Source organism: Lepus europaeus, chromosome 6 (genome assembly GCF_033115175.1).
Source record: "Lepus europaeus isolate LE1 chromosome 6, mLepTim1.pri, whole genome shotgun sequence".
NCBI classification, from domain to species: Eukaryota; Metazoa; Chordata; class Mammalia; order Lagomorpha; family Leporidae; genus Lepus; species Lepus europaeus.
Window position 1 is genome coordinate 80,011,680 of NC_084832.1, and position 27,361 is coordinate 80,039,040.

The 27,361-nt window shown below is 44.3% G+C and overlaps 1 pseudogene; it reads left to right on the forward strand.

Annotated features, from left to right (window-relative positions):
* Positions 1-26,961, forward strand: part of LOC133762128 (small ribosomal subunit protein eS4-like) — a 43,867-nt pseudogene extending 16,906 nt beyond the window's left edge.
* The last annotated feature ends 400 nt before the right edge of the window (positions 26,962-27,361 follow it).

A 27,361-nucleotide genomic window follows, 5' to 3' on the forward strand; every position in this document is an offset into this window, starting at 1 on the left:
TCACCAGGGCCCAGTCAATATGAGGCATTTGGAGGAGATCAGAGCTGCAGTCCAGATGGGATGGTGTGGAGTCATTTCTCCCTGCTTTTCCTGCTGCGTGCAACTCACAGGCTCTAGAAATATCAGAGCTCCCCAAGGATGACCCCGAAAGCTGGGAAGAAGGTGGCTTGGTTGGGGATCTCAGGGAAGGGAGGACAACACGGTGGCAGGGAAGGCATTTTGAGGCCATCCAACCAGCAGAAGAAGATGAGCCAGGCCCGGGGTTCCCTGGCCACCATCTCTCATCAGAAGGCAGCTCAAGCAGTCTGGTTCCCCTCCTGCATCAAATGGGGGACCTGCCATCCACCCAGGGGGAGCTCAGCAGCAGCAGCAGCAAGCGAGACAAATCAGGAACTCTGTCAGAGGCCAGGCTCTCTTTGCCTACCAGGCCAGAGGCACCCTCCCCCCCACCTCGCCCTCCCAAAGACACCAGGAGGCAAGACGGCTCTGGACAGGGGACCCCGCCCTGGACCTGAGTCTTTCAGTCCCAAGCTAGGGGGGCGGTGCTAGGTGACCTGACCTAGGAAAGCTCATAAGGCAGCACCTGCAGGGACAAATAGAAGCTCCGGTTGCACCGGTTGCACTGAAGAACCCAAAAGACCAAAACAGTACAGAAGGGCTCTATCCTACATGAAGGACCTCGGTGGGTGAGACCCCAGTGGAAAGAAGTGGTCATCAAAGAAGGAGATACTTTTCTCTGAAGGGAGGAGAGAACTTCTACTTTGCTGACGGCCTTGTCTAAATATAGTCGGAGTTTGTGGGTTCAAAAGGCTTCCATAGCCTAGGCAGCTCATGTTAAGAGCCTTGGGTGGTCAATGATGTCATACATAAGAGTGTTAATTGTTAAATTAACAACAGGAGTCACTGTGCACTAACTCCCCATGTGGAACCTATGTCCTCAAGGAATTCTATTATGAGAGTAAACAGTAAAACTTGAAAAAAAAAAAGAAAAAAGAAAAAAAATATTTTGTCATTAGGACTGGAACCCACCAAAGCAGTGCAGACTCTATGTGTTAAATCTAAACAGGATGAATGTTCTGCTGAAATAGGAGCCTTAACTAGAGATTTCTAGCATAATAACCAAATGGCAAGGATATGTATTTTAAAAATTAATTATTTGAGAGCGAGAGATTGAAGTCCCATCTACTGGTTCAGTCCCTGTGACCACAATGGCCCAGGTCTCCCCAGTGGTGGCTGGAGCCCAATTATTTGAGCTACCATCACTGCCTCCCTGGGAAGAAACTTGAAAACCTTAAATCAGGAGCCAGGAATTGAACCCAGGCATTTTGATGTGAGATTGCAGGTGTCCTAACTGGTGTCTTAACTTGATAGGCCAAATGGCTGTCCCTCAAGGATATATTTTCATCACTTGTTATACCAAGAACCAGCAAAATCACAACTTTAATGAGAAAACACAATCAAATGGCACCAACACCAAGATGAATTATCTGGTTGGAATTATTCAATAAGGATTTTAAAGTAGTTGTAAAAATATTCAACAAGGAATTATAGATTTTGAAACAAAGGAAAAATACAAAAATCTCAGCAAAGAATTGCTAAAAGAAGGAGCCAAGTGGATATTATAAAACTGGAAAAAAAATGATTGAGCTAAAAATCTTACTGAGTTAGTTCCATAGTAGAGTAGAAATGGCAGTGAATATAAACAGTAAACTTGACAGATCAATAGGATCTATACCATCTGAACAACAGAGAGATTTGACTGAAAAAATTGGACAGAATTCCAAGAAATTAATAAAAGAGCCAACATTGGTATTATCAGAACCCAAAGAAGAAAAGAGAAAGAGAGTGGGATTGAACGAGTGTTTGAGGGACCAGCGCTGTGGCTTAGAGGGTTAAAGCAGTGGCCTGCAATGCTGGCATCCCATATAGGCATCAGTTTGAGTCCTGGCTGCTCCACTTCCCATCCAGCTCCCTGCTAATATGCCTAGGAAATCAGTGGAAGATGGCCCAAGTGCTTGGATCCTTGTACCCATGTGGGAGATCTGGAAGAAGCTCCTGGCCCCTGGCTTCAGCCTGGCTCAATCTGAGCTGTTGTGGTCACTGGGGGAGGGAACCATCAGATGGAAGATCTCTCTCTGTTTCTCCTTCTCTTGCTCTGCAACTCTACCTCTCAAATAAATAATAAATATTTTAAAAAAGCATTGGAAGAAATAATGGCTGAAAACTTCACAAATTTGGTGAAAGTCATAAACCTATAGATACAAGAGACTGTTGGAACCCTTAATAGGATAAATCTAAATGAGTCTATGCCAGGGCACATCATAATCAAACTTCTGAAAACTAAAGACAAAGAAATATCATATTTCTTTAAAAAAGATTTATTTATTTGAAAGGCTGAGTTGCAGAGAGAAGACAGACATAGAGAGAATGAGATCTTTCATTTCCTGGTTCACACACCAAATGGCCACAACAGCTAGGCTTAGGCCAGGCTAAAGCAAGGATCCTGGAACTCTATCCAGGTCTCCAATGTGAGTACAAGGGCCAAAAGACTTGGGCCACCTTCTGCTGCTTTTCCCAGGTGCATCAGTTGGAAGCTGGATCAGAAGTTGAGCAGCAAGAACTTGAACTGGTACACCTATGGGATGCTAGTGTCACAGATGGTGGCTTAATATGCTGTGTCACAAAGAAATATCTTGACACCATGCATATAGAAAAGAACAACTTCAATGACAATATATATTTCATTGCAAACAATGGTGGCCAGAAGGAAGTAACACAATATTTTTCAAGAGTAGAAAGCAAGAATCCTTAACTATGAATCCCATATCTTATGGGACTATTTTTAAAGAATTTAAAGGAAATAAATGCATTCTCAGATGAAGGAAACCTTAAGAAAGTAGACCTACTCTAAAAAGATGACTAACACACACACACACACACAGAAAATGATGAAATTAGGATTATTGGAGTGTCAGGAAGGCAGGATAACTGGAGGAACAGGATTATTATTATTTTTAAAGATTTTATTTTATTTATTTGAGAGACAGAGTTACAGAGAGTTGTAGAAACAGAGAAAGAGGTCTTCCATCCTCTGGTTCACTCCCCAAATGGCCACAACGGCCAGAGCAGTGCTGATCCGGAGCCAGGAGCCAGGAGGTTCTTCCAGGTTTCCCATGTGAGTGCAGGGCCCCAAGGACTTGGGCCATCTTCTACTGCTTTCCCAGGCCATGGCGGAGAGCTGGATTAGAAGAGGAGCAGCCGGGACTAGAACCAGCGCCCATATGGCTTTAACCCTCTGTGTCACAGTGCTGGCCCTGGAATTATGGGTACTATTCTGGTGAATTTATAAGTCACACTTGGTGATTGAAACAAAAATATAACACCATGTAGTACTCAAGGCAATAATAATTAAAAGTGAGGAAGGGGGGCCAGCGCTGTGGCATAACAGGTTAATATCCTGGCCTGAAGCGCTGGCATCCCATATGGGTGCCAGTTCAAGACCTGGCTGCTCCATTTCCTATCCAGTTCTCTGTTATGGCCTGGGAAAGCAGTAGAAGATGGCCCAAGTCCTTGGGTCCCTGCACCTGTGTGGGACACACAGCTTCAGATTGGTGTGGCTCCGGCCGTTGCAGCCGATTGGGGAGTGAACCATCGGATGGAAGACCTCTCTCTGTGTGTAACTCTGACTTTCAAATAAATAAATAAATCTTAAAAAAAAAAGTGAGAAAGGAAAAGGGATTTAAGTGGAAGAGTAGCTTCCACACCTTCCTCAGAGTGGTAAAATTCTGATCCCAGCAAGCGCTAAGAACATGCAAAGAGATATACTCAAAACCACCATGAATCAGTAAAAATGGAATCCAAAAAACTGTTCAGGTAATCTATTAGAAGGGCAAAGGGGAATCGAAGTGGAAATGGGAACAGAGACACAGGAGAGAGAGAGAGAGAGAGAGAGAGAGAGAGAGAGAGAGAGAAGACAAACTCCAAGGAAATATTAAATAGCAGACTATAGCGCTAACATCTGTATAATCACTTTAAGTATAAATCACCAAAGGGGGCAGATGTGGCACAGCAGATTCAGCTGCTGCTTGAGGTGATGCGTTGAGCACTGACTACCTGAGGCAAGCCCCAGCTGCTCGACACTTCTGAGCCAGCTTCCTGCCAATGCCCCTGGGAAAGCAACAGAAGATGGCCCAAGTATCAGGTTCCTGCCGCCTATGAAGGAGACCCAGATAGTGCACCTGGCTCCGGCTTTGACCTGGCCCAACCCTGGATGTTGTAGGCATTTGGGGAGTAAACCAGTGGATGCAAACTCTCTCTGCCTTTGTCATTCTGTTTTTCAACTAACTAAATAAATCCTTTTTAAAAAATATAGGGGCTGGCGCTGTGGCACAGCGGGTTAAAGCCCTGGCCTGAAGCACAGGCATCCCATATGGGTGCCAGTTCCAGTCCCGGCTGCTCCTCTTCTGATCCAGCTCTCTGCTATGGCCTGGGAAAGCAGTAGAAGATGGCCCAAGTCCTTGGCCCCTGCACCCATGTAGGAGACCCCAAAGAAGCTCCTGGCTCCTGGCTTCGGACTGGCGCAGTTCTGGCCGTTGCAGCCATCTGGGGAGTGAACCAGCAGATGGAGGACTTCTCTCTCTCTCTCAGTCTCTACCTCTCTGTAACTCTGTCTTTCAAATAAATAAAATAAATCTTTTAAAAATATATATAAATCTCTAAAATACATCAATTAAAAGGGACAGGTCAGCAGAGTGGGTTTTTTAAACGCTTGTAAGAGAAATAGCCACAGCAGAGGGCGATGAGCAACAGTGTCAGAGCTTGGAGGTGGGCTGGTGGGCTCCAGTGGTGGCATGGGAAACCAGGGCTGTGGCAGGCACCCAATGCAGCCCTGGGCCCCAAGAGCAAAGAGGAGAGGGGGTTAGAGAAAGGAGGTATTGTGTCCCTGTGCCTGAGGGGAGGGGCAAGGTTGCAGAAATAAAATCAACACAATTGAGCTGCCCCGGGTGCCAAGCTCCCTGGAGTCTCACCCAGAGGCCTTTGAGGTTCCCAGTAAACCCCCCCACACCCACCTGGGGCCCCATTGCTCCCTGCTCTACACCTGTTGCCCTCCAATGTTTGGAGCCCTGACCATGATCCCCCACCCCATAATCCTGCCTGGGATTAAGAATGGTGTTTTTTTTTTTTTTTAAGGTTTATTAATTTACTTGAAAGTCAGAGTTACACAGAGAGAGAAGGAGAGGCAGAGAGAGAGAAAGGTCTTCCATCCGCTGGTTCACTCCCCAGATGGTCGCAGTGGCAAGAGCTGTGCTGATTCAAAGCCAGGAGTCAGGAGCTTCTTCCAGGTCTTCTATACAGGTGCAGTGGCCCAAGGATTTGGGCCATCTTCCACTGCTTTCCCAGGCAATAGCAGAGAGCTGAATCAGAAGTGGAGCAGCCGGGACTTGAACTGGCACCCATATGGTATACCAGCACTACAGGTGGTGGCTTTACCTGCTACGCCACTGTGCTGGCCCCAAGAATGGTGTTTTTAATCTTTTTAAAGATTTTATATATTCATTTTAGAGGCAGAGTTACAGACTGAGAGAGAGAGAGAGAGGTCTTCCTTCCACTGGCTCATTCCCCAAATAGCCACAATGGCCAGAGATCTTGGCTGATCTGAAGTCAGGTGCTATGAACTTCTGCCAGGTCTCCCACATGGGTGCAGGGGCCCAAGCATTTGGGCCATCTTCCACTGCTTTCCCAGGCTATCAGCAGAGAGCTGAACTGGAAGAGGAGCAGCCAGGACTCAAACTGGCACCCAGGAGGAGGCTTAGCTTACTATGCCACAGCACTGGCCCTTTGTTTTTAATCTTAATACAGTTCAAGGGATGAAAAATGTATCTTGAGGGCCCTCCTTGTGATACAGTGAGTGCAGCCACTGCACACGAGGCAGACATCCCACATGGGCATTAATTTGAGTCTTGGCTGTTCCATTTCTGATCCAGCTTCCCGCAAATGTGCCTGGGAAATCAGTGGAAAATGGCCCAAGTGCTTGGGGCCCTGCACCCACATGGGAGACTCAAATGAGACTCCTCCTGGCTGCTGGCTTCAGCCTGGCCCAGCATTGGCCATTGCAGCCATTTGGGCAGTGAACCAGAGGATGGAAGAGTTCTCTCTCTCTCTCTCTAACTGATTTTTAAATAAATAAATAAATAAACAAATCTTTAAAAAAATGTATCTTGAGAGAGTGGGGGTAGAGACTACAAAAGTCTTGCAGGGTGGGAAAAAACCAAAGGCCTATTTTTTATAAATGTGTAATGTTTTCACCCCTGGATGTGCCAAATTATAATTGTGATGGCCATAAATCCTTTCATTGCTAATAAAAAGTTTGCCTGTTTTCCCTGAAGGAGGGAGGGGGAAGCTTGAAAGAAATACAGTTCAGGAGCTGGCGCTGTGACACAGCGGGTTAACACCCTGGTCTGAAGTGCCAGCATCCCATATGGGTGCTGGTTCGAGACCCAGCTGCTCCACTTCCTATCCAGCTCTCTGCTATGGCCTGAGATAGCAGTAAAAGATGGCCCAAGTCCTTGGGCCCCTGCACCCATTTGGGAGACCTGGAAGAAGCTCCCGGCTCCTGGTTTCCAATTGGCACAGCTTCAGCTGTTGCGGCCATTTGGAGAGTGAACCATTGGATGGAAAACAAATCTCTCTCTCTCTCTCTCTTTTTCTCTCTCTCTCTCTACCTCTCCTCTGTGTAACTCTGACTTTCAGATAAATAAATAAATCTTAAAAAAAAAAAGAAATACAGTTCGAATTCAGCAATGTAAGTAGGTCAAAAGTAAAGGTTGGAAAAATACATACCCTGTGCACATTGATTAAAAAAAAGGAATAATAAAGAAGGTATTATACTATCAACATCAGGTCAGGGAGATTTTATAGCAGAAAAAATAACTAGAGATGAATAAGGATATGGCACAAAGATAAAAGGACCCATCCACAGGAAGACACAACAATCCTAAATGTCTATGCAGCAAACAACAGAGCCTTAACCTACTTGAAGCATAACTGACAGAGCTGAGGGAGCAGCTCCCCAAGTGCACAGCTTTGGCTTCAGCCACTGTTGGAACTATTGGATGGAAAGTCAGCAAGGTGTGCAAGATGAGACAAACAGCACAACTCACAGCTCACTCACGTGACTCCACTTCTAGGACGTCTGAAATAAAACCGTAGAAATAGGAACAGATTGGTGGTGGGCAGTTAGGGATGGGAGGAGGTCAGTGGGTTATAAAAAGGCAACAGGAGGAATCCTTGTGGGCTGGGAACTGCTCTGTGCCTTGACTGGTGTCAGAGACACAGGTGCACGTGATACAATTACATAGAACATTTGCACACCTAGATGAGTACAGACAAAGCTGGGGGAACCTGAGCAAGTTCAATGTACCTTATCAAGGTGAGTGTCCTAGTAGAGGTATTGTGTGATGAACTTGAAAGATGCTACATTGGGGAAGCTGGTGAAAGCACAGGCAAGACCTCCCTGTGGGATTTCTTAGAATGACAGTGACCTTAAATGGGTGGGACTGAAGCCCTGCCATGCCCCACCCCACCCTGCCCTCCGATTTTGAGTTTGTAATCAGGCCCCACCCAGGCGCCACCCCCTGTGCCTTTGGAAGGTATAAAGGGATGGCTTAACTTTGTTGTTGGGTTTCTTTCCTCTGTGGGGGGTGTTTTCTTTGTGAAGGATTTTTTTCCCTCGTTTGGTTCCTTTTTGTGTTTTGGCTTTTTGCTCCTCCTCTCTATCTCTTGAGCTTGCCTACAATTTTCTTGTGCTTTAAATAAACCCTATATCCCTGCATATTTTTATGCTTCACTTTGAATTCTTTTTAAAAAAGATTTATTTATTTATTTAAAAGGTAGAGCGATAGGAGAGACAGATCCATATGAGATGCTGGTGTCACAGACAGTGGCTTAATCAGCTAGGTCACAACACAAGCTCCTGAATCATTATTTTTTTAAAATATATTTATTATGAATCTGAATGGCACAGTTAACAGAGACAGAGGGAGAGACAGCTTCTATCTGCTTGTTCATTCCCCAGATGGCTGCAATGGCTGGGGCTGAGCGAGGCTGAAGTCAGGAACCTGGAACTCCCTCTGGGTCTCTCTCATGTGCGTGGCAAACTTGGGCTATCCTCCACTGCCTTCTGAGGTGCATAGCTCTGGTATGGGATGCCAGAGGTGAGTCGCTCTGATTTGGGATGCCAGCATCATAAGCGGCAAATTAAACACTGCAGCACAATGCCAACCCCTCAAAACAGTTTTTTAAGTTTTATTTTATCTATTTGAAAGGCATAGTTTTACACACACACACACATACACACACAGAGAGAGAGAGAGAGAGAAAGAGAGAGAGAATCTTCCATCCTCTAGTTCATTCCTTAAATGGCCCCAAAGGCCAGGGCTGGGCCAAGCCAAATCCAGGAGCCAGGAGCTTCTTCCAGGTCTCCCACATGGGTGCAGGGGCCCAAGCACATGGTCCATCTTCTGCTGCTTTCCCAGGTGCATTAGCAGAGAGCTGGATCAGAAGTGAAGCAGTGGGTACATGAACTGGCATCAGTATGGAATGTCGGCATTGCAGGCAGTGGCTTAACCTGCTATGCCACAGCTCTGGGCCCCTCCCTTAATAGATTTTAAAGGTAGATATCACAGAAAGTATCTTCTAGGACCACAAAGGGATGATGTTAGAAATTAATAACAGAAAGCAAATAGGAAAATTCATGAATTTGTGGAAATTAACACATTCTTAAACAACCAATAATGCAAAGAAGATATCATAAGGGAAATTAGAAAACATTTACAGAGGAATGAAAATGGAAACACAAGATCCAAAAACTTAGGGGAAACAGAAAAAAGCAGTGCTAAGTGGAGAAATTCACAGCTGTGTATATTTACATTAAAAAACAAAAAACAGGGCCGGTGCTGTGGTGCACCAAGTTAACGCCCAGGCCTGAAGCACAGGCATCCCATATGGGCGACAGTTCAAGACCCAGCTGCTCCACTTCCTATCCAGCTCTCTGCTATGGCCTGGGAAAGCAGTAGAAGATGGCCCAAGCCCTAGGGCCCCTGCACCCACGTGGGAGACCTGGAAGAAGTTCTGGCTCCTGGCTTCGGATTGGCACATTGCAGGAATTTGGGGAGTGAACCAGTGGATGGAAGACCTCTGTCTCTCTCTCTCTCTCTTTGCCTCTGCCTTTCTGTAACTCTGCCTTTCAAATAAATAAATGAATCTTAAAAAAAAAGAGTCAAAATTACTTGAATTGAAAACATATATAGTTCTTTTTTTTTTCGCTCTTTTTTTTTTGTTTTTTGACAGGCAGAGTGGACAGTGAGAGAGAGAGACAGAGAGGTCTTCCTTTTTGCCGTTGGTTCACCCTCCAATGGCCGCCGCAGCTGGCGCGCTGCGGCCGGCGCACCGCGCTGATCCGATGGCAGGAGTCAGGTGCTTCTCCTGGTCTCCCATGAGGTGCAGGGCCCAAGCACTTGGACCATCCTCCACTGCACTCCCTGGCCACAGCAGAGAGCTGGCCTGGAAGAGGGGCAACTGGACTAGAACCCGGTGTGCCGGCGCCACAAGGCGGAGGATTAGCCTGTTGAGCCGCAGCGCCGGCGAAAACATATATAGTTCTACAAAAATAAACATTATATAGTGTTATACAAAATAAAATTATTATAGAAAGGGATTGTGAACAATTGTACAAAAAGAAAATTGGATAGGGGAGAAACCTCATGAATGTAATGACTGTGGAAAAGCTGTGGCTATAAGTCAAAACTTGTAATCCATCAGAGAATTCACACAGGAGAAAAACCTTATGAATGCAATGGCTTGGAAAAGCCTATCTGTGTAAGTCACACCTCATCAAACATCACAGAATTCACACAGGTGAGAAACCTCATAAATGTAATGATAGTGGAAAAGCCTTTGGCAATAAATCACAACCCATAATGCATAAGAGAATTCACACAGGGGAGTAACCTTATAAATGTAATGACTGGAAAAGCCCTTTGCTGTAAATCACAACTCATAACATAAGAAAAAATGTTTTCTAACTTCCCTTGTGATGTCTTCTTTGTAAGATTGGACGAGTGGTGACAAATTCTTTCAGTTTCTTTTTGTTATGGAAGGTCTTTATTTCATATGCATTCATAAGTGAGAACTTTTCAGGGGAAAAAAAAAAGAAATTGGATGAGCTAGCTGAAATGGCCAATTTTCTAGAAACACAGAGCCACTCCAGATTGAATCAGGAAGAAACATCAAACCTGGATAGACATCTAAGTAGTGAGAAGATTAAATCAGTTATCAAAATGCACCAACAAAAGAAGGCTTAGGCCAAATGGCTTTACTGATGAATTCTACCAAGCATTTGAAGAGGAGCTAACATCAGTCATCCTTCTCAAACCCTTCCAAATAGTTGAAGAGAAGTGACATTCGCTACAAGACAAGAAATCTGCAGGCTAATGACATTGCCTAATGAATATTGATGCAAAAGCCTCCAAAAATACCACGAAACCAAAGTCATAAACATAATACAATTATACAACATTTGAGTTTTATTTTAGTAATGCAAGGATGGCTCAAGTTGAAAATTGATCAATGTAAAATAGACTAATTTTAATTAATGAAGAATAAAGCCTAGATGATCATCTCAGTTGGTGAAGAACTGGTATTTGACAAACTATAACACTGCTTCATGGTAAAAACAATATGAAAACTAGGAATAGAAGGAAATTTCCTCAACATGATAAAGGTTATACATTGCCCCATAGCTAACATCACATTAATTGGTAAAAAGAGGGTGTATCAATTTTGTTTATTTTTTCAGAAAGCTAGCTTTTCATTTCACTGATCTTTTGTCATTTTTTTGTTTCAATTTTGTTTATCTCTTCTCTAATTTTAATTATTTCTTTCCTCCTACTAATTGTGGGTTTGGTTTGTTCTTGTTTTTCTAGGTTCTTGAAATGTACTGTTAGATCATTTGTTTGATGGCTTTCCAATTTCTTGATATAGGCACTAATTACCATACACTTTCCACTTAAGACTGCTTTTGATGTATGCCATACATTTTGATATGTTGTGTTGTCATTTTCATTCATTTCTATAAATTTTCTGATTTCCCTTTTGACTTCCTGTATGACCTACTGTTCATTCAGGAGCATGTTGTTCAGACTCTATTGTGTTTGCATATTTTCTAGAGTTTCTTAAGTTGTTAATTTTTAGTTTTATTCTATTGTGGTCAGAAAAGATACGTGGTATGATTTCAATATTTTTGAATTTGCTGAGACTTGCTTCATGGCCTAGCAAATGGTCTTCCTAGAGGAAGTTCCATGTATTGATGAAAATAATGTGTATTCTTCAACTGCGGGATGCAATGTTCTGTGGATATCAGTTAGGTCCATTTGGTCCATGGTGTAGATTAGCTCTGAGTTTGTTGATTTGTTGTTTAGTTCATCTGTCCACTGATGAAAGTGGGGTGTTGAAGCCCCCAACTATTATTGTATTGGAGACTATGTCTCCCTTTAGATACATTAACACTTGTTTTAAATAGCCAGGTGCTCAGGCATTGGGTGCATATACATTTAGTATAATCACATCTTCCTGTTGAACTGATCCCCTTAGCCATTACATAATGCCCATCTTTGTCTCTTTTAAGAATTTTTGTGTTAAAGTCTATTTTGTCTGATATTAGAATGATTACACTTGCTCCTTTTTGCTTCCTGTTAGCATGGGATATCTTTTCCCATTGTATCACTTTCTGTTGTGTGTATCTTCATTGGTGAGATGTGTTTCTAGCAGGCAGCATATAGGTGGGTCTTGTTTTTGAATCCATTCTTCCAGTCTGTATCATTTAATTGGAGAATTAAGCCATTGACATTCAAGATTATTACTGATAAGTAATGATTTGTTCTTTTTTTCCAAAAATATTCCTAGTTTTGCTTTGGATTTCCTTTGTAATTTTACTAGGAGATTTTCTGCCTTCACATTCTTTCGCAATGATGACTATCTTTCTCTGTTTCTGTATGTAGCACATCCTTAAATATCATTTGTAAGGCTGGATGAGTGGTGACAATTTCTTTCAATTTCCATTTGTTTTGAAAGGTCTTCATTTAATCTTCATTTAAAAATGAGAACATTGCTGGGTACAGTATTCTAGTTTGACAGTTCTTTTTTTTTCCTTTCAGGATTTGGACTATGTCTCTCTATTCTAGTCTGTAGGATTTCTGAAGCGAATTCAGCTGTCAGTATAATTGGAAATCCTCTTAAGGTAATCTGCCATTTCTCTTGCATACATTTTAGAATCTTTGTTTTACTTTTGAAAGTTTGATTATAACATAGTATTGAAGATCTTTTCTGATCATATCTATTAGGAGTTTTATGTGTTTCCTATTCTTGGATGTCCCTATCTTTCTCCAAATAAAGAAATTTTTCTGCTTTCATTTCACTGAGTCATTCTTTTAATCCATTCTCTCTTCCACACCATCAGTAATTCCTAAGACACGTATGTTTGGTCATTTGATAGTACCCCATAAGTCTTAAACACCATTTTCAGTTTTTCTTTTTCCATGTGACTGAGATATTTCCAAGGATCTGTTTTCTAGCTCAGGTATTTTTTCTCTGCCTCATCAAGTCCATTATTAAGGCATTATTAAGGTATTTCCTATTTGACATATTGAATTCTTCATTTCCAATATTTCAGTTTAAGTTGTTATTGTTGTTGTTGTTGTTGTTTTAAGATAGGCAGAGTGGACTGTGGGGAACCGCAGGCTGGCCACCTGTGAGAACCTCCTCTACATAGTTTGCAGCAATCTGTCGACCACAAGGCCTACAAAAACAACCAGGTGAAACAGATGAAAAAACTAGGAAGAACCAGGTGAAACAGATGAACTTTCGACCTGAGGCTATACGCGCCCTTTCATCTGATTGGACGATATCAGCATAAAAGGACATTGGGATCTGGGTGGGCCACCGCAGCCCCTCCTCTTCTTTTCTCCTCTTGCCACTTTCCTTCTGCCCCCACAAGTAAATGTTCCTTGAGAACCAATGAACAGTGACCGTGTCGTGACTACGTTGGACCCTCGCTGGTGAGGGTCCGACAAATGGTGCCGTGACTCGGATAGTCGGACCGGTCGCTGGAAGCAGGAAAAAAAAAAAAAAATTAGAACGTGCATACACGGGAATCCAGGCGGTAAAGTCTAGGATTGGTCCCAAGGAAAAAAGGAATTCCTCGACAACCAAGTTGTCTTTAAAAAAAAAAAAAGTAGCGGGGACACCCGTGAAAGCAGCCTCTGGAAAGCGGTGAGTTAGATCAGGAACAATGGCGTGGGGTCGAAAGACAATTGAGGGCAGCAGAGAAATCGCCTGAAGTCCTTAGGCCATGGCAACTGATCGACCAAGCTCTCCGTAATGACTCAAAGGAAACAGCAACCCTCTTAGATGAAGGGGCTGACTTACTAGAGGAAATGCAGAGAGAATCTCAATCTGGGAGCCTAGACGAGACAAAGAGGACGGAGACAGGACCAACATGGGTCAGGACAGAGATAGGGAGGATGAGAGACCCCTTCCTTCTGCGTCCCCCTATTCGAACCAAGACTCTTCCCCCCCTCCAGGAGGACTCCTCCACGAGAGAGACAAAAGGCGGGGGCTTCTCCCCGGAACCTCAAGAAAAATGGGCAGGAGGACGAGGCCCTCCCCCTAAGTGGGAAGAATATCACCACATAAATCAGGCTTTCCCTGTGATAGTGGATGCACAGGGCAACCGGGGATGGACCCCCCGGACCATAAATTGTTGAAGGAATTACAACAATCAGTACAATTATATGGGCCACATGCTAACTTTACTAAAGCGGTCCTAGATAACATAGGTACCAATGGACTAGTCCCAGAGGGCTGGAGGAACCTAGCTAAGGCAGTGCTTGGTGGGGGAGACTTCCTCCTCTGGTCTGCGGCTTACAGAGAGCTCGCGAGGGCTCAGGCCCATGACAACGCTAGGAACGACGGTCAGCCAGCCTGGAACGAGGATAATGACGAACAGGCTCAGGCTGGTTGCCCTAATGAGGTTTTGATGCAAGTGAGAGAACTAGCTCGGAGGGCGTGGAAGGCCATTCCAAGGAAAGGGGAGATCAGACACAGTTTATCCAAGATTACACAAGGCCCGACAGAGCCCCATGCTGATTTTGTGAACAAGATTAATGGAGGCTGCAGGCAACATCTTTGAGACCATGGATGAGGCTATGCCTTTAGTGCGAAGGTTAGCCTATGAACAAGCAAACAAAACCTGCCGTGAGGCTCTAAGACCCTGGCAGCACAAGGACATTCCCACCTTTTTAAAAAAAAAACTGTAGGGATGTCATGGATGAAGTAGCCTCGGGAGAGCACACAGCAGTTGATGCGATAACGGGCTAGGATGAAAATGTTTTAAGTGTGGAAAAGGTCACATGAAAAGGGAATGTATAAAACAGACAATCGGGACGCCAACCAGGACTGTGTCCCCGATGTGGTAAAGGCAACCATTGGGCAAATGAGTGCTATTCCAAGCAAGATAAGGCAGGCAATTCGCTTCTGTCGCCCACCAGATTAAGTGGCCAGAATAGTACATTCCAAAAAAGAGTGGCAAGCCCCTACACCCAGGAGCCCGAAAACTCAATGGGTGAGAGGACAAACCATGGGAGGAGTAGGACCGTCTCAAAAGGACCGGCAAGCGTTTACTGCACAGAGCTGCGAGCCACTAACTATTTAGTATTAACACCTCAAATGGGAATCCAGGCAATAGACGTGGAGCCTCGGGAGCCCATGGATGATATCAATGGTTTAGGCGATACTATAGGAAGGGCTACAAATTCATTAAAGGGGTTAGTGGTTATAACGCGGCTTATTCAGTTGCCTTGCTCAAAGCTCAAAGTAATGTTCCAATCTAGGAAGGGGATAGTGCAACTGTTGCCATTGCAGCCCGTTGCTCAGCTGCTAATAATAAGCCCTGTAAAGGATACTAGAGGTAATCAAGGAAAGCATTTTGCAGCCCTCACTATGACTCTTGGCGAGCGCCCACTATGGACTCTTATTATCAAAGGAAAGGCAATCAAGGGGCTGTTAGATACGGGCGCAGATGTTAGTATTATCTCCAAACAAGACTGGCCTCCTTCATGGCCCCTCCAGGAAGGGGATAACACCTTGGTAGGATTAGGCACCGCTGTTGCCCCATCCCGAAGCGCGCAAGTGCTAGACTGGAAAGATCAAGAAGGCACCACAGGCAAAGTACAACCTTACGTGTGTGCTATCCCTGTAACTTTATGGGGGAGGGATGTCTTAGAGCAACTTCATTTGCAGACCTGTTGTTGGCAGCTGCGAGAGAAGACACCCTAGAAAGAGCGTTTAACACAAACTACTGTGGCCCCTTTAGATTTTGTCATATCCACCGCAGGACTTAGGATGGTGAATGACTTCCAAAAATTATGTGGTAACTTAAACAGGTCATTCAACACTGTCTACAGTCCTTTGCTGCTTGGGGGGTGCCCAAAATTATCAAAACAGATAACGGGCTGGCGTACACTTTGGCCCGTTTTGCTACATTTTTAAAAGAATTCGGCATAAAGCACGTTACAGGTATGCCCTATAATCCCCAAGGGCAGGCAATAATTGAACAGACTCACCTGTACTTAAAAACTTTAATAAACAAAAAGGGGGAATAGGAGAATATGCGGTAGCTAATTGTGATGCATTGGCTATGGCTCTATATACTATAAATTTTTTGAATAGGAAAAAGTGTGGCAAAACTCCTGAGTTCATGGTGTTTAGTGATCATGGTGTTTAGTGATGTACTTGCAGTATCGTTTTGAAGAATTGTTTTGGTCTTAAGGAAAAGACGTTGCACGTGATTTGTACTGCAGCAAATCAGCAAAGTGACCTGAGTTGGATATATTTGAAGGTATTTTGAAAGTTACGTTCAAGGCTAACACCTAAGCTTTGTGTAATGTAAATAAGAATGTTTTTGTATCAATTTTTTTCCTTTGTAAATGGCATTAACATTGTTACTTGAGGTCTTGCTTAATCACTTTTGTTGTCCTGAGGATTTTGAATTTCAAATTTCTTTACCACTTTCATACAAAAATCATAAATATCTGTAGTGGTCCACAGGCTATGCTTGCTATGTATCGCTCTGACCCTCAGCAACAGACATGCTTAGCATGATGAAGCGGTAGCCAAAGACGGGTAATCACTGGGCAAATGCCCCTAGCAACCTAAAAAGCAGGTGGCGCATCGCTGGGAACTTAAGACAGGCACGACTCCACGCCATAAATAACAAAAAAGGGGGAGCTGTGGGAACCGCAGGCTGGCCACCTGTGAGAACCTCCTCTACATAGTTTGCTGCAATCAGTCAACCACAAGTCCTACAAAAACAACCAGGTGAAACAGTTGAACAACTAGGAAGAACCAGGTGAAACAGATGAACTTTCGACCTGAGGCTATACGCGCCCTTTCATCTGATTGGACGATATCAGCATAAAAGGACATTGGATCTGGGCGGGCCACCGCAGCCCTTCCTCTTCTTTTCTCCTCTCCCTACTTTCCTTCTGCCCCACAAGTAAAGTTCCTTGAGAACCGATGAACAGTGACCGTGTCGTGACTACGTTGGACCCTCGCTGGTGAGGGTCCGACAGTGGACAGTGAGAGAGAGAGAGACAGAGAGAAATGTCTTCCTTTGCCGTTGGTTCACCCTCCAATGGCCACCGTGGTCGGCGCGCAGTGCAGATCCAAAGGTAGGAGCCAAATGCTTCTCCTGGTCTCCCATGGGGTGCAGGGCCCAGGGACTTGGGCCATCCTCCACTGCACTCCCGGGCCACAGCAGAGAGCTGGACAGGAAGAGGGGCAACCGGACAGAATCCGGCGTCCCAACTGGGACTAGAACCCGGTGTGCCAGTGCCACAGGCAGAGGACTAGCCTATTGAGCCACAGCACCAGCCAGTTTAAGTTCTTTTCAATGTCTCTATCTCCTGGCAGAATTTCTCATACATGTCAGTATGGATTTTTAAAACTCATGCATATGGTTCTCTTGTGTTTTTGCATAGTCTTATGATCATTCTCTGAATTCCTTTTCAAACATTTAATCAATCTCTTCATCTCCAAATTTTCATATTGAAGTATTGTTGTGTCCTTTGGGGAAGTCATATTGTCTTCCTTGTTCATAGTTTCTGTATTTCTACATTTATTTTTAAGCACTTTATGGAAACACCTGTTGGTTTTCTCCTCTGAGGGCTTCTGCCTTTGAACTATAAATCTGTGGCTTAGTGGAGTGTCTGGTCCTTCAGTGGATATCCAGAAGCATGTGTTGAGGGTGGGCCAGGGAGCTCAGGCCAGTGCCTGAGGGTATGGCAAGAATCTAGAGTGGCACCCAAATTAGGCACGAAAGATCTCTATCATCAGGCAGGGGAGGATATGACTGGGTAGGCTGGCATGATCACAGCTTCACTGCCCCTCTGCCAAGGTGCGCCACCTGCACAGGGCAAGCCTACAATGTTGCACACCCCACCCACTATGGCACGTGAACTGTACAAAGGATCCGTGTGTTCCTCAGTGTGAGCTTGGGAACCTTCTGTGATGACCCACTCCTGGCATTCAGAAAAATCTGAACCTCCTGAAGCCAGAAGCAGTGATTCCCCAAAGAGCCAGCCACACCACAAGCCCTATCAGACAGTCCACCGAATTCCCATGGTCATAGTTCATGGACTCCCACAGTCATAAGGAGCAGGGGATCCACTTGCAGTCCAGGAGCCCACTCGATATTAGTTGGTTGGTGCTATGCCTTGGTAAGTCAAGTCTGGACACCTTGATAGAGGGGAGAGGAGTGCTTCACAGGGCTAAGCAGGTGTCCTGTCCTCTGCCAACCCTCCAAGCCACAAAGTCAATGGGGACTGCAGATTTATCCCTCTTACAAAATCCCCTGTAGCATGGGCCACAGCAGCTTCTACTTGCCTTTTTTTTTTTTTTTTTTTGACAGACAGGCAGAGTGGACAGTGAGAGAGAGAGAGACAGAGAAAGGTCTTCCTTTGCTGTTGGTTCACCCTCCAATGGCCGCCGCGGCTGGTGTGCTGCGGCCGGCGCACCGCGCTGATCCGATGGCAGGAGCCAGGTGCTTCTCCTGGTCTCCCATGGGGTGCAGGGCCCAAACACTTGGGCCATCCTCCACTGCACGCCCTGGCCACAGCAGAGAGCTGGCCTGGAAAGGAGCAACCGGGGACAGAATCCGGCACCCCAACCGGTACTAGAACCTGGTGTGCCGGCGCCACAAGGCGGAGATTAGCCTAGTGAGCCGCAGCGCCGGCTCTCTACTTGCCTTTTTAAGATGGGTTCGCTTCCTGCTAGTAACTGGGTGTCCTTGGGGGGGGGGGGGATTTGAAGAAGGCAATGTGCTCTCCCTTCCCGGAGTTAGGTGGGCACCTTGCCTCACACTGGCACTCCAGGCTGGATTCAAAGTCAGTGGGGTCTGCGAGGTTCTCCCTTAAGCAATATCACCCAGTGGTATAGGCTGCTGCAGGTTTCTCTCACCTTGCTCCAAGAAGATGGTGTCTCCTCCGACCTCTGGCTGCAAAAGTCACCGGTGCCATCCCACCTGCTGCTGCATGACTGTATCCCCACTGCTCTTTGGCATCTCTTTTCTCTGTAGAATTTCCACTGCAAACTACTCTCCACCGTCCCCCAGGAAAGCCATTCCTCTTCTTTTCTTCTGTTATTTTTCCATCATCAAAGTCAGCATATCTTTTCCCTATTCTGCCATCTTGGCTCCTTCCATCAGTGTTTTTTTTTTTTTTTCGTTTTTTTCCTGTGATTATGCTTTTGATATCAAGTCTAAGAACACTCTGTGAAGCCCTTAGTCCCAAAGATTTTCTCCTGAAATTTTTTTCTAAAATATTTTCTATTTTACACTTAGGTCTACAATTTATTTTGAGTTGATATTTTTGTGTAAGGTGTGAGATTTTGGTCCTGTTTCATTTTGCTTATGAGTATCTAATTGTTCCAACACCATTAAAGAATAACTTTTTCTTGTTTAATTGCTTGTGCATCTTTGTGAAAAAGCCATGGTTGTCTCTGTGCGACTCTATTTCTAGTTCTCTACTCCATTCTGTTGGTCGCTGTCTCTCACTTCCACTGATGGCACTCTGTCTTGGGTGAGGCAGCTGTGGGAGTCCATCTTAAAATCTAGGAGAGTGACTCCTCCCACTTAGTTATTCATTCTCAGAATTATTTTAGCTACTTTGATTCCTCATTCTCCATATAAATTTTAGAGTAAGCTTGTCCATTTCTCAAGAGAGCTTGATGGCATTTCAATAAGAACTGTGTTAAATAATTTGACATGAGAGAATTAATATTTTTGTTGTGCTTGATCTTCTAATACGTGAACACTGTCTCTATTTAGGATCTTTGATTTCTTCCATCAACATTTATATTCTCTTGCCGTATAAAGAGTTCACATTTATCTTTTTGGCCATCATTTGATTTTTGACCTTCACCCTTGCTTTGTGTGTTTCTTTTTAAAGAAGTCTTACTTATTTGAAATGAAGAGGGAGGGAGAGGGAGAGGGAGAGGGAGAGGGAGAGGGAGAGGGAGAGGGAGAGGGAGAGGAGAGGGAGAGGGAGAGGAGAGGGAGAGGAGAGGAGAGGGAGAGGGAGAGGGAGAGGGAGAGGGAGAGGGGAGAGGGAGAGGAGAGGGAGAGGGAGAGGGAGAGGGAGAGGGAGAGGGAGAGGGAGAGGGAGAGGGAGAGGGAGAGGGAGAGGGAGAGGGAGAGGGAGAGGGAGAGGAGAGGGAGAGGGAGAGGGAGAGGGAGAGGGAGAGGGAGAGGGAGAGGGAGAGGGAGAGGGAGAGGGAGAGGGAGAGGGAGAGGGAGAGGGAGAGGGAGAGGGAGAGGGAGAGGGAGAGGGAGAGGGAGAGGGAGAGGGAGAGGGAGAGGGAGAGGAGAGGGAGAGGGAGAGGGAGAGGGAGAGGGAGAGGGAGAGGGAGAGGGAGAGGGAGAGGGAGAGGGAGACACTTTATCTCATTCTCTAGTTTTACTTCCCAAATGTCCACAACAGTGGGGACTGGGCCGGTAGAAGGCTGGAACTCAATCTGGGACTCCTATCTGGGTGGCAGGAACCCAAGTACTTGAATCCTACCCTGCTGCCCCTCAGGGTATGCATTAACAAGAAACTGGAATGGAAAACAGAGCCAGAACTCAAACCCAGGCACCCCAATATGGAGTGCAGGTGTTCCAAGTAGTGTCCTAATCACTGCGCCAAATGCTTACCCTGTACATTTCTTATAAACACGTACAACCAAGTTTTCTTTCTTCTTTTCCCAACTGATTGTCTTGACCTTCACCTGCTACCTCTACTTTGTTTTTTAATTTCCTTCTTTTACTTTGTGATTTGCTTTATGATTTGGGGGCATTGATCCAGTTCATTTCCCTTCTCTTCCCTCCCTCGTGCTCTTTTGGATACTTTATCACACTTTTCCATTTCATTTGCCCATTCTAATTATTGTCCTTGAATGCAAACTGCTATTCTCTTACTCAAGATGAAGTGCCTGACCTTACCACTCCGCCAAGCTCTCCGTCCCCAGTGTCCACATCTCCCACTAGAAGGACGCTTTTGGATGATATCAGCTCTTACAGTATGCTCAGCCCATTCCCAATTCCTAGATGTTGTTGACATAAAGAGTATTTTTAGTTGCAGCTGATTACTTGGCCCTATCACAGAAGTTCTCCTATTTCAAAGATCTCTAGTGTTTACAGTTCACATTCCCAGTCTGTTATTTGCTTTCTAGATTAACCACATATTGCAAAATTCTCTGCTTACCATGAACTTTTCTGTTTGCTTCCTTTACATATTTCTTCTTCCTCTGCTCCTCAGTCCCACTCCTCTTCCTTGTTATTCCTTTTCTGGAACCTTCTCCCTAGGTGGGCTATGTGAATGATGACCTCTGGATGCTTGCATCATAACAGGTGTTTTTCTTTCACTGTAAACACATGGAAAATATCTTACCATGCTTTGTGTTCTTGGGTCCTAGCTCTTTTCTCTTAGTATTCTGTAAACATTATTCTATGACTACACTAGTTTCTCTGCTGCACTGGATATGCAAAGTCCAGTGCCAATTGATTTTCATTTTGGTTTAGAAACATGTGAAATTTATCTTTAAACTCGAAAGTGTCCAGTTTTACCAGGATACACCTTTTATCATCTCTCCTAAACCTGCACAAAGAAGTTTACAAATGAACAATAATTTCCTTGATATTTTCTGTATTGCCTCTTCCTCTTTTTTTTTTCCCCCTTCTGGTCTTCAAATTGCTTTCTTATGTGAGTCTCCAAGATTTTTCTTTCAAGTGTTTTTTATTTTCATTTATACATGTCTTCTCTCTGTATTTAGGGACAGGGGGGACTGCTGTGTAACATGTCCAGTGGGACAGGACCACTTGGCTATCTATGAGAATTCAAACTGCTCCTCTACCAGCCTGAACTCACCTATTCAGTCTTGGCTCCATGCTCTGCTGCTCTGAATAGGCCCTTGCGAAGATGATCATCTTTTGGCCATTTCCCCTTGTCTCTTCCACCTGGAATGTTCTCTTGCATTTTTGTCTTATCAAGATTTACCTCACTGCTGACAACCTGCTGAAATGCCACTAGTTCTGACCTTTCTTAAGGAAGGAGAATTCCCCTGGTGCTTATTTATTTATTTATTTTTTGTAGAAGTTGCCTTATTCTTCCTGTCAATCATAACTGGAGCTCCCTAAGGAAGTCAGGACCATGCAAATTAATTAGCAAAGAGGGAACTTGTAGGCTCAGACACCTGAAAGAAGGAGAAAACCTCAGGCCCAACTGGACCCAAAGCTTCCAGCAAGTTATCAGGGTCTCAGCCTGGATGTCTAACTTTTGCTTCTTTCTGTGAGTTGTGTTAATTCCTTTTTTTTTAAAAAAAATTCATGCTGTTATCTTTCATTAATTACAAAGACCTTCCCAGCATGTCACTAGGAGACCAGGTCACCAACTCCCCTCCCCACCCCCTTGTTTGTCAGCAGTCACTTCTCTCTCTTCAGCAGTGTTGAGGCAGAATCCCTTTCTTTGGGAAGAAAATTCATCTGCCATAATGAAGATGTTGCAAAGTTGAGTGGCAAAGCTATTTCCATTGGTGTCTTTGACATGAGCCACATCAAAGAATCTCATTCCCCAGTGGCCTAGAGAAACAAGCCTGAACTGAGGCTGGATATAAGAAAGTAGAGCTGGAGTAGACCACCAACATGCTTCTTATCTTTGCTGTTATCTCTTGGTTTCTCTAGACACTCCTTCTGAAATAGAGTTTGAAGTTTGCAGTTCTTCCAGCTGTAATCTGCTGTGATTATAGATTAATGATGTGGTGAAGTGCAGAGGGGAGGGGAAGGATTATGTAGAGTCTTGTGATCATGCCTGAGTCCCTGGGCTGTGACCCCCACAGTGCTTCTTGGTGCCCTGTTCTTGTTTGTTTGGTTGTTTGTTTTTAAATAATTTATAATGTTTCTTTTTCTTTTCTTTTTTAAAATATTTATTTATTTGAAAGGCACAGTTACAGAGAGAAAGAAAGGAGGGGGAGAGAGAGACAGAGAGAGAGACAGAGAGAGACTATCCATTAGTTTACTATCCAAATGTTTGCAACAGCTGGGGCTGGGCCAAGTTGTAGCCAGGAGCCTGGAGCTCCATCAGGGGTCTCCCATGTGGGTGCAAGGACACAAGCACTTGGGTCATCTTCCACTGCTTTCCCAGATGCATAAGCAGGGAGTTGGATCAGAAGTGGAGCAGCTGGGACTTGAACCAGTGCTCATTCAGGATGTTGGAGTTACAGGCAGTGGCTTAACCTGCTGCACCATAAGTCAGCCCTTTGGTGCCCTGTGTTAATGAGACAAGAAGGCTAGAGAGGTCTGTTAGTTTGTCTTGGAGTAGACCATCATTAAGCACAACTGAGTCCTCTGGATTTCTTTCTTTCTTCCTTTCTTCTTTCTTTCTTTCTTTCTCTCTCTCTCTCTTTCTTTTCTTTCTTTCTTTCTTTCTTTCTTTCTTTCTTTCTTTCTTAAATATTTATTTATCTATTTGAAAGGCAGAGTTAGAGGCAGAGGCAGAGAGTGAGGTCTCAAATGGCAGCAATGGCCAGAGCTGGGCCAATCCAAAGCTAGGAGCAGCCAGGAGCTTCTTCCAGGTCTCCCATGTGGGTGCAAGGGCCCAAGGACTTGGACCATCTTCCACTGCTTTCCCAGGCCATACCAGAAAGCTGGATGGAAGCGGAACACTTGGGACTTGAACCATAGGATGCTGGCACTGCAGGCTGAGGCTTTACCCTCTACACCACAGCACAGCCCCTAGGCTTACTTCAAAACAGTTCCTTTCTTCCTTCCCCTGAGAGCTTTGTGGGCAGAACTCAGATTAGTGTGGGCACACTGCAAGTGTGCTTTTTCGGAGTTTTATCTCTCAGGCCAGTCCTTGCTTAGTCTCCAGCAGTTTGTTACTTACCTAGTAAGTGTTCCTATGCAGCTCCAGTTGTGGCTTCTGCTCCATTAAGCACTGGTGGTCTGTGTCTGTCTGTGTCTCTAGTTTTCAGGGTGTCATTTTGCCCTGCAAACTCAATTATCTGATTGAAGAGTTGTTGGCTTTTAAATTGTTGAGTTTCTTTTTCTTCCTCTTCCTTCCTTCCTCCTTCCTTCCTTCCTTCCTTCCTTCCTTCCTTCCTTCCTTCCTTTCTCTTTCGTTCATTTGTTCATTTTCTTTCTCTCCCTCCCTCCCTCCCTCCCTCTCTTCCTCCCTCCCTCCCTCCTCCCTCCCTCTCTCCTCCCTCCCTCCCCTCCCTCTCTCCTCCCTCCCTCCCTCCCTCCTTTGCTTTCCTTGTTTTGAGATTGGGAATGATGTATTCTAACCTCTTTACATGTTAGGTGAGAAACTGGAAGTCAATGCTATTGATTTTTGTGAGTTAATTTTATATCCTGCTATCTTATGAAATTCTTTTATTGTTTGAATTATTTTATCTTTGATTTTTGTAAGGTCTTTGCAAGTTTGCCATTATGTCATATGCAAATAAGTTTGGTTCAATTTTCTTTTCTCTTATGCCTTGTTTTGCTTGTTCCAGTTATACTGTGTTGACTGGTATCTATGGAAGGAGTGGACACCCTGCCATGCTTCTGACTTAACATGGCTCTTGAGTTTCCCAAATTTTTAAAAAGATTTATTTATTTGAAGGGCAGAATATAGGCAGGGAGAGATGGAGGGAGAGAAAGAGGGAGCGCTTCCATTCACTGGTTCACCACCCTCTCCCAAATGGCCCCAAAGTCCAGGGCTGATGCCAGCAGTCTGGAACTCCATCTTGGTCTCCCAGGTGGATGGCAGGGGTCCAAGTACTTTCCCAGGCATGGTAGAATGGAGTTGGATCAGTAGTGGCGCAGCCAGGACTTGAACTGGAGCTCACATGAGGCGCTTAACCTGCTGTACCACAGCACCAACCCCTAGGGCTCCCAATTAAATAAGATGCCGGGCTTTAGGACTGCATTTTATATATTTGGTGTATGTTTTGAATGTAGCTTTGATTATTTTTAAGTATGGCAAGGTCAACAGTTTAGGAGAAGACTACCATAGTCAAGATAATTTGGAGGTGGTTAAGGCAATCGCTTGAAACAAGTGTATCCCAGATCAGAGTGCCTGGCTTTGCAAAATTTTTCATCAAAATAAATTTATCTTTTAGCTCCATTTCTGTGAACTTTTGAAAGTCCCTCTATAGAATTTAAAATACACTGTCTTAACTTTAAGACATAAAAAGGCCAGAGAGAAAGAAACTTGTTGTAAACTGACAGGTACTCCTGTATGTAAGGGAGCATGTTACCCAATTATTTAGATTCCTGTACTTGTTCTTAGAATCATTGTGAATGATCAACTACAAAATTAGATTGATAATGAATGATGTTGTATTGATTTTTAAAAAATATTATTTATTTATTATTTGAAAGGTAGAGTTACAGAGAGGCAGAGGCAGAGGCAGAGAGAGAGAGAGAGAGAAGAGAAAGAAGAGAGAGAGAGAGACAGAGACAGAGAGAGAGAGAGATTTTCCATCTGCTGCTGAACTCCCCAGAAGTCTGCAACAGCATGGACTAGACCAGGGTGAAGCAGAAGCCCAGAACTCCATCTGGGTCCCCTATGAGGGTGACAGGGGCCCAAGCACACAGATTTTTCTGATGGCGTCCCAGGCATATTAGGAGGGAGCTGGACCAGAAATGGAACAGCTGGGACTTGAACCAGCACTCCATTATGGGGATGCCAGCCTTGCAGCTGGCAGCTTAACCTGCTGCACCACAACACCTGTCCCAATAATGTTATTGACATAAATCAGTCACCAACAGTGGCATAATTTTCTAAGCTGCTGAACAATTCTTGACTCATATCCAAAGTATTAATTTTACCTTGACCTACATTATAGTTGCACACTAGACATTTCAGTGTATGTCAAAATGATGCAAAAATACATGCATATAAAACAGAATTGTCTTAAATATAGAACATTATGAATGAATTTTCCATATACATGAATGTTCAGTATGACATTTGTTGTTATCCAGGAATGTCCCATGAGTTGGAAGACGTCTAACATCCCTGCACCTACTCACTAACTGCCAGTATCCTTCCCCAAGTGATTTCAGTAACCAAACATACTTCTGCCTTGTGGAAAATCACTGGGCTAGATGAATTCAGTCTGGTTTAGCTGGTGGCAATTCAGTTCTGCAAATAATGTCCATCTCAAGGGGCATGTCCTTTATGCAGACAGTTGAGAAAAAGCAAAACGAGTTGGAAAATGGTCATCTTCACAAGTAGTATAGCAATGTAGATAAAAGCAAGGAGGTGGGGTGGGCGTTTGGTTGCAGCAGTTAAGATGTTGTTTGAGATGCCCACATCCCATAGAGGAGTGCCTAGGTTTGAGTTCTGGCTCTGTTTCCAATTCCAGCTTCCTGCTAATGTACCCTAGGAGACTGAAGATAGTGGCTCCAGTAGTTGCATCCCTGCCTCCCACATGGGAGACCTAGAATGGTTTCTTGGCTCCTGGAATACACCTGTCTCAGCCCCGACTACTGCAGGCATTTGTGAGTGAGCCAACAGATGGGAGATCTTTCTATCTCTCTGTCTCCTGCCTTGCTAATGAGTAAAATAAATAAATAAATAAATAAAAATTTAAAAAGCAAGCAGATCCCATTTCCCTCAAGTAATCATTAGTCTGCAAGAATGACATTGATCAGTACAGTGGTATGAAATGGGCACTCCCAATTGTACTGTAAAATTTTTAAAACAATTCATTAAGAGTCCTTTAGTGCATATATAGCCTTATAACAAGTTATCCCATTTCTTGGGATGTCCAAACTGGTACACGTTTCCCTGCTGGTTTTGTGGATGTCATTAGCTTTGACAAGATCAGAGAGAATTCCTGCCGGACCTGTGACACCAAGGGTCACTTTGCTGTTCATTGTATTATACCTGAGGAAAACAAGTACAAGTTGTGCAAGGTGAGAAAGATCTTAGTGGGCACAAAAGGAATCCTTCATTGGGTGACCATGATGCTCCTACCATTGGCTACCCTCATAACCTCATCAAGGTGAAGGGCACCATTCCCACTGACCTGGAGGCTGGCAAGGTGACTGACATCACCACACCTGGACACTGGTAGCCTGTGCATGGTGCCTGGAGATGCTACCCTGGGAAGAAACTGGTGTGGTCACCAACAGAGAGAGACATCCTGGTTCTTTTGATGTTGGTTGATATAAATGACGCCAATGGCAGCAGCTTTGCCACTCAGCTCTCCAACATTTTCATTGGCAAAGGCAACAAGCCATGGACTTCTCTTTATCGAGGAAGGGGAATCTGCCTCACCACTGCTGAGAGATGGGAGATGGGTGCCACACAGAGCAGTGGGTGAAATGCTCTCTAGGTGACAGGCTGGAAAAGTCTTTGTACTTCATTGAGTGGACAGCATTATATATAAATTTGTACCTGAAGTGTTGTTACCAGCATTACATGGCTACAAATATAATGGACAAAAAAGACCGAATATATGATTACAAAAAAGTCTAGAGATAATTTTTACAAGAAATATGTGAGAAGCTATGAACTCTTTGATATCAAAGGACTGAAAGGAACATTTACACCAAAGTTGCTGGATGGGGAGACTCAATATTGCAAAGGTGCCTTTTTCCCCCAAATTATATGTGGGTAAAATGGTACTCCATCTAAAAATCTCAGAGGGATGCTTCCCTGGGAATGTAACTGTCTGTCTCTAAAATGTATCTAAATAAACAAGTGAGAATACTTTAAAGTTT